Consider the following 8,051-nt stretch of genomic DNA (forward strand, 5'->3'; position numbering starts at 1 on the left):
TTTAGTTTTCAGCATTTTCACAAGACTTTGAATTACAAATTTTCTCCCCATTTCTACCCTCCCCCACTCCAAGATGGCATATATTCTGATTGCCCCATTCCCCAGTCAGCCTTCCCTTCTGTCACCCCACTCCCCCCCCATCCCCTTTTCCCTTACTTTCTTGTAGGGCAAGATAGATGTTTATGCCCCATTGCCTGTATATCTTATTTCCTAGTTGTATGCAAAAACTTTTTTTGAACATCTTCTTTTAAAACTTTGAGTTACAAATTCTCTCCCCTCTTTGCTCCCCACCCACCCTCCCTAAGAAGGTAAGCAATTCAACATAGGCTGCATGTGTATCATTATGCAAAACCCTTCCACAATACTCACTTTGTGAACTACTAACTATATTTTGCTCCTTCCTTTCCTATCCCCCTTTATCCAATTTTCTCCCTTGACCCTGTCCCTTTTCAAAAGTGTTTGCTTTTGATTACCTCCTCCCCCTATCTACCCTCCCTTCTATCATCCCCCCTTTTTATCTCCTTCCTCCTTCTTTCCTGTGGGGTAAGATACCCAATTGAGTGTGCGTGTTATTCCCTCCTCAGGTCAAATCCAATGAGATCACTCATGCCCCGTCACCTGCCCCCTCTTTGCTTCCAACAGAACTGCTTTTTCTTGCCACTTTTATGTGAGATAATTTACCCCATTCCATCTCTCCCTTTCTCCCTCTCACAATATATTCCTCTCTCATCCCTTAATTTGATTTTATTTTTTTAGATATCATCCCTTTGTATTCAATTCACCCTGTCCCCTCTGTATATATATATATATATATATATATATATATATATATATATATATTCCCTTCAGCTACCCTAATACTGAGGTCTCATGAATTATACACATCATCTTTCCATGAAAGAATGTAAACAAAAGAGTTCAACTTTAGTAAGTCCCTTGTGATTTCTCTTTCTTGTTTATCTTTTCATGCTTCTCTTGATTCTTGTGTTTGAAAGTCAAATTTTCTATTCAGCTCTGGTCTTTTCACTGAGAAAGCTTGAAAGTCCTCTATTTCATTGAAAACCGATATTTTGCCTTGGAGCATGATACTCAGTTTTGCTGGGTAGGTGATTCTTGGTTTTAATCCTAGCTCCATTGACCTCCAGAATATCATATTCCAAGCCCTTCAATCCCTTAATGTAGAAGCTGCTAGATCTTGTATTATTCTGATTGTGTTTCCACAATACTCAAATTGTTTCTTTCTGGCTGCTTGCAGGATTTTCTCCTTGATCTGGGAGCTCTGGAATTTGGCAACAATATTCCTAGGAGTTTTCTTTTTGGGATGTTTTTCAGGAGGCAATCTGTAGATTCTTTCAATTTCTGTTTTGCCCTGTGGCTCTAGAATATCAGGGCAGTTCTCCTTGATAATTCCTTGAAAGATGATATCTAGGCTCTTTTTTTGATCATGGCTTTCAGGTAGTCCAATAATTTTTAAATTATCTCTACTGGATCTATTTTCCATGTCAGCGGTTTTTCCAATGAGATATTTCACATTGTCTTCCACTTTTTCCTTCCTTTGTTTCTGTTTTATAATATCTTGATTTCTCATAAAGTTACTAGCTTCCACTTGCTGCAATCTAATTTTTAAGGTAGTCTTTTCTTCAGTGGTCTTTTGGATCTCCTTTTCCATTTGGGTAATTCTGCCTTTCAAGGCATTCTTCTCCTCATTGGCTTTTTGTAGCTCTTTTGCCATTTGAGTTAGTCTAATTTATAAGGTGTTATTTTCTTCAGTATTTTTGGGTCTCCTTTAGCAAGTCATTGACTTGTTTTTCATGATTTTCTCACATCATTCTCATTTCTCTTCCCAATTTTTCCTCTACTTCCCTAACTCACTTTTCCAAATCCTTTTTGAGCTCTTCCATGGCCTGAGACCAGTTCATGTTTTTCTTGGAGGCTTTTGATGTAGGCTCTTTGACTTTGTTGACTTCTTCTGACTGTACGTTTTGGTCTTCTTTGTTACCAAAGAAAGATTCCAAAGTCTGAGTCCAAATCTGAGTCCATTTTTGCTGCTTGGCCATGTTCCCAGCCAACTACTTGACCCTTGAGTTTTTTGTTGGGGTATGACTGCTTGTAGAGTAGAGAGTACTTTGTTCCAAGCTTGAGGGGATGCGTTGTTGTTTTCAGAGCTATTTCTACACAGCCAGTTCTGCCACACCAGCGTTCCTCCACCCCCAAGAACCACCAACCTGGAGTTGACTCAGATCTTAAGCAGGCTCTGCACCCCTGCTCTGATCTGCCACTTAATTCCTCCCACCAGGTGGGCCTGGGGCCAGAAGCAACTGTAGCTGTAGTTCTGTAGCTGCACCACCTCCGCTGTGGCTGTGGCTGAACCACTAACTCCTTCTACTCTGTCTCCTGCAGCTTTTCCCACTAACCTTCTCTGTTGTCTTTGGTGTTTGTGGGTTGAGAAGTCTGGTAACTGCCTCAGCTCACTGATTCAGGGTGCTAGGTCCTGTTCCACCCGGTTCCTGGTCTGGTTGGTCTGGGAACAGCCCACACTGGGCTCTGTTCCGCTCTGCTCCCAGCTCCATGCACGATAGACATTACCTAGTGACCATCCAGGCTGTCTTGGGCTGGAGCCCTGCTTCCCTCTGCTATTTCGTGGGTTCTGCAGTTCTAGAATTTATTCAGAGCCATTATTTATTGGTGTTTGGAGGGTCCTGGGGGAGAGCCCTAGGCAAGTCCCTGCTTTCCAGCCGCCATCTTCAGCCCAGTGCTTTTTATGTAACATAGTACGTATCTAATTCATGCTTGTTGAATTAAATTGAATTATCAAATAAAATGCACCCACAAACTTTCTTTTTTGAAACAAGAATCACATTTATAATTCTTTTCTGTTTCAGTTTGTTTTTTTGTTTGTTTATGGAAATTGCTTTTCCCTATCCCTTCTATGCCGGAATTGCAGAAGCTGGTCATTCACAAGCCAGATCCCTCTACTGATATGAGTATATTCTCTGACCTTCTCAGTTTCCAGTCTGGTCTGGTTCACACCTATTTAGGCAGCCTGGTTAGCCAATGAATGTGGGAGCCACAGAGGTTTGGCATATTGGTGATAGTTGGGACAACCAATCAACTTTATCCCCACTGTACATCAAAACTTCAGAGCTCAATCAGCCTCCTTGGTAATAGGTATTATAGGCATAAATTATCACACCAATTCTATTTCCTTGTAATTCATTTTGAAATAAAATGATACTTAGAATACTTAATACAAATACTACAATTTGGAATCACTTGGTTAACCAGCATTTGATAAATGCTTAATATTTGTCAGGCACTAGGGATACAGAGAGAAGCATGGTTAAGGATTAGAAGATTCTGTTTAATGAAGCTTTGTTTTTAAGAAAGTGCCAACTATATATGCCATAAATTACTAATTTTTAAGTGCATGAAATGGATTATGTATAAATGAAATGTTTTCATTATTAAAAGCCATTTTATATGCATTCTTCTTGAACAAAATAATAGATAGTTATTTCAGAATGATATAGCAATAATAAATACACATTGCTCTCCTTCAGGCATAGTCAAAACAAACTGGGGAATTACATGCTGTCCCTTACCCACAACATTCTACTTCCCACCTTTTCATCTTTTCACAATTTATCTTCTGTGACAAGATTGTACTCCCTCTTTGTGTCTTTCTTTTAGACTATCTCTTTCAAAACTTAGTTTAAGCACCATCTGGTAAGTGGTATATAGTTTGTTTCTATTCATATGTATATATCCTATTTCCTCTAATAGAAAGTAAGTTTCCTGAGGGGAGAGACTGTTTTGTTTTTATCTTTTCACCCTTTATAGCCAGCAAAGTGTCTGCATATAGTAAATGCTTAGTAATTACTCATTGATTGACGTGGTTGTCAATCATGGATGGGGAAGCAGGATTGCATATGATATTTTTCCTTGAACTCTGTCTAGAGGTGCACTAAGAGACTTATGCCCCATTTTCTTCTTTAGTGAGAACTATAGAGCTAGGTTCAAAAAAGACTAAGCATTATTTTCATTGGTGTGAGGAAATCTGTATAATGAAATTTCTTCTAACAATATAGACTGGCCACCCCTCTATAATGTGTAAAATTACGTTAGGGACACTGAGAGTTTAAATGACCTGACCAAGGTCACACAAAAAGTATGTATCAGAGGCCAGTCTTGAATCTTTAAGTTTTTCTGATCCTAGGGCTAACACTTTTTTCTAGTACAACATATTTCTCCCATCAAAAAATTGCCAAGAATAAAAACTACCTGGGTCTCTTGACCAGAATTAAAGGAGATATTCTCAATACAAAAGTGCCACTAATATCACGGGAAGTCCCACAATATGTTTTGAGCCTACATTCCCATTCCTACACATTCAGGAAAAAGGAGACAAACTCCATGAAAAGGAAGGAAAGAATGACAAGGCAGCGACCCAGAATTTAAAGAGGGCCTAACCATAAAGCCCTCTTGGTAGTCATTAAGATCTGAAACTCACGGGTTGCTTTGTCCTTCTTCCACACAGGAATTACACCACATATACATATGCTCAGTTGTCTGGATACTCAATCACTTGGAATTTACTAGTCAATATACCTGGCCTAAGCTTGTGGTGACTTTCATCCCCAGCTTCCTGCACAGCATCTAAAAAGAGAGTGTAAATTGGGAGGGCAATGTAGCTTCCTCCTTCATGCTAGTATTAGGGGGATAGATGAGGCATTTACTTCATTCCCCAAACACTGCTTCTTTCCCATGGTCATCATTATCCCTATACCACATCACAGGATTCTCTACTGTCCTACAGGGCAGATGCTTTGGATCACTTCCTTCAGTGTCTCATCACCATGGTGTGCCTTTCCACCTTCATGATGATGAGGGTTGCCCAAATCCCTCTCCTGGTGCGACTTTATCCATAGCGGAACAGTTCTTTACACTGGTACTTCTCCATTCTAACTCTAATTACTTTGTGAAAATGACCTAGATACTGATCTGCTTTTGTTAATTCCTTCATTCCTCTTTCCATAAGTCTTAAATTAATGGAATAAACCCTGCCTCAGAAAAGGATCAACTCTTTCCGCATCTTCAGCCAGTAATTCTATGTCAAATAAATACCCCTTACTCTAAGATTAAGTAATTTCTGTATAACTCAACACCAGCCCTCATAAAATACTGAAAAAATCTGTAGGATAGAAGGAACAATTCTTTAATCAAGACCACATCCCTGCTCAGGAAGACAGGTTCATGTCCTCCCTCCTTAGGAAATTCTGGAATTCTTTGAGCTTTAGCTGCACCTGCTGTAGCTATACTTCAGCCCCTAGCTCCCATGTCAGAAATGAACATCTCTTGGATTGTGAAGTTACTGGGGAACAGAACATAGTGTGTGGGGAACAGCAAAATCTATCTTCTCCTTTAAATACTAATTGTGGATTTTTATTTTACTTGTCTATGTAGATTTTTTTTTACCACAAATTTGTTTTGTTTTATTTTTTTCTCAATTGAATGTGGAGTAGCATTGAAGAATAAATAGATAACCTAATTTTTTTTTTTAAAAATAGAGAGTAGGGGGAATAGTACTTTTATTTTGTTACAAGAGATCTATTATGAAGTAGGATAAACTGTGTTTGTGATATAAAAACAGAGCATCAATAAAACTTCTTTAAAATTCTAATTATAGATTAGGAAGAAAGGATTTATATAGATAAATGAAGGGTTCTCATATTCTAGAACTGAGCTTAGATGAGGTGGCAGAGTTCCCTGTACACATATTCTGTGTCCTGCTATCCAACAGCCTCAATTCTTAGTTGAGGATATATTTCTTTAGTTACCCCAAAACATAGTACTGTATATCCACCAAATGATACCCCTTACCTCCTGGAAGACCTTTCTACCAAGCCTGAAGGGGACTGATGTCCAGTTTTTAGGCAGGTTTATATGCCAGCTATCCAATTTCAGAATGAAGTACTCACTTGTCTGGCAAATGACCATCAAGTCTCCAACTTCAAAATGTAATTTTTCTATATACTATGTATCTCTCTTTAAAAAAAAAAGCACTTTATCAGAAAATAAATTGAAGAACAAGAAATAAGTACTAAGAATTTACTTAGAAGCCAGAACATTTACAAATACTGCTTACCTTCTGACCATTTTATAATTTTATTGCAATTTCATTAAAATATGTTGGAATATGTTCAAGCAGCCATATCTTATAAACAACGAATCACTAAAATGCATTTTTAATATAATAACCTAACAGATCAATTCTTTACAAGTTGCAGCAGAGCAGTGCCAAGAACTGTTTTGTAATTTTCATTCAAGATGTTTTATTAAGCATCTAATATTTGTAAGGCATTATCAAATATTCTAGGGTTACTCTGACACTACTATTAATCTTCACTCTTATGTAAAGGGCGTCCTTAAAGTCTTAGTGCTGTTTCATTTTATTGAAGCTTAAAATTGCACTAAAATTTTTAGGACTCCCTGTATATGGATCTTTTTTTTTTCCTACCAAAGTAAATTGCATTATATCCACATTTTCTCACCCCCCCCCAAATTGTACCTTTTTCCTTCTGTAAATCCTCCTTAAAAATTCAGTCAGCATCCTGGAGGCATGCATCTAGAACTTTTATTTAGTATTTCTTGATTATCAGGGAAGCACATGGGCCAGTCTTTTGTCCACAATTCCTTGATCTTGCTTCATTTCTAATGTCCTTCCTTTTTAGGTCATTCTTGCCTTAGACAATGTCTTTAGTGCAGCTTCTGGAATCCAAATGCCTATCTGGAGTGCTCCAGAGCCTACTTACATCCATTCACTGCCTGCTTCACCACCACTTTTTAGTCTGACTTCTAACTTTCATCCTTCAAAAAATGCGATATTCCATGATTTAGAGTCAAGAAGCATCACTAGAAGACAATGGGTCTTAAAAATTTGGTCTTCTGTGGCCACAAAGACATTCAACCAGAGGAGCTCTCGGCGGTCTCCGGAGCCATGGCGTCGACCAGGGACGGGCAGAGCACGGCGGTGGAGGCCTCGGGAACCGTGTCTTGCAGGTTCGATACGTGCCTCGTTCTGCTGCTCCTGGAGCTCCAGCAGCTGGAAGGAAAGCGGGGGGCACTGAACGCCCGAGTGGAGGAGGGCTGGTTATTCCTCTCCCAGACTCGCTATACCATGGGTGCCAAGGCTGTCAGTCCCCTTCAGCATGGGTCCTCTATGGCTCCCCTCTTCCAGGTCTGCACCAGTGAGCCCGAGCTTGGTCAGCAAGAGTTCCAGGTGATTTTCACTAGACCTGGGGCCCTGGAGTACTTGACACCCAAGATGTGACTGATTATGCGGAGCCAGAGTCTGAGTCTTTGCGCCTCCAGTGCTTCGAGGGCGGGCACAGCCTCAGGGTTCTCCTTTGCAGCCCTCCCTACCAACACATGCCACCGCGGAATCTCCTGAGCGGGATTCCCTGACCTGGGTTGGGATCTTGGTGCCTCAGAGTCTGCCGCAGGACCAGATAAGTTTCTGGGCGGCTGTGCTGATGGCTTGGGAGATTGCAGAGCTCCAGAGCCAAAACGAGTCGGGAAGAGCCCTGATTCAAGCCCTACAACGGGAGAAACAGAAACTGCTTCATCAGCTGAAGGTGGTTTGAACACATTCTCGAAAACTGGGAGTACAAATCAGTGATTTAGTCTTTTGTTTGATGCCTATCCACCCAGTGCCTTTCTGGCCTCTGCCATCAAGTCCTTCCTAGACCGTGGCTTCCTAGATCTTGGCCTCCCCCTACCTCCTTTGGGAGTTGCCTAGGCTATGACGCCCAGTTACCTCTTCCTGATGTTTAAATCTAAGCAAAAAGGAAAAAAAAAAAAGGCGGGGTGGGGGGGGGCGGGATAATTACTGTTACAGAACCAGACAAAATCGCAAGGTGGGTGGATGTGGCAATAGGTGCAAGACCTCAAGAGAAATGATGACGAAAAGAGGGGGTAAAGTACACTGGACACAAGGAAACAGAGTGCTTCTAAAAGCCATGGAAACCACTTGTAAGTAACATGAACAATAG

At 40.4% G+C, this 8,051-nt stretch overlaps 1 pseudogene; it reads left to right on the forward strand.

The window, feature by feature from the left end:
- Nucleotides 1–6,922: 6,922 nt before the first annotated feature.
- On the forward strand, nt 6,923–7,643 carry LOC118847202 (annotated as a pseudogene).
- The last annotated feature ends 408 nt before the right edge of the window (nt 7,644–8,051 follow it).

This window comes from Trichosurus vulpecula, chromosome 4, assembly GCF_011100635.1.
Source record: "Trichosurus vulpecula isolate mTriVul1 chromosome 4, mTriVul1.pri, whole genome shotgun sequence".
Lineage (NCBI taxonomy): Eukaryota > Metazoa > Chordata > Mammalia > Diprotodontia > Phalangeridae > Trichosurus > Trichosurus vulpecula.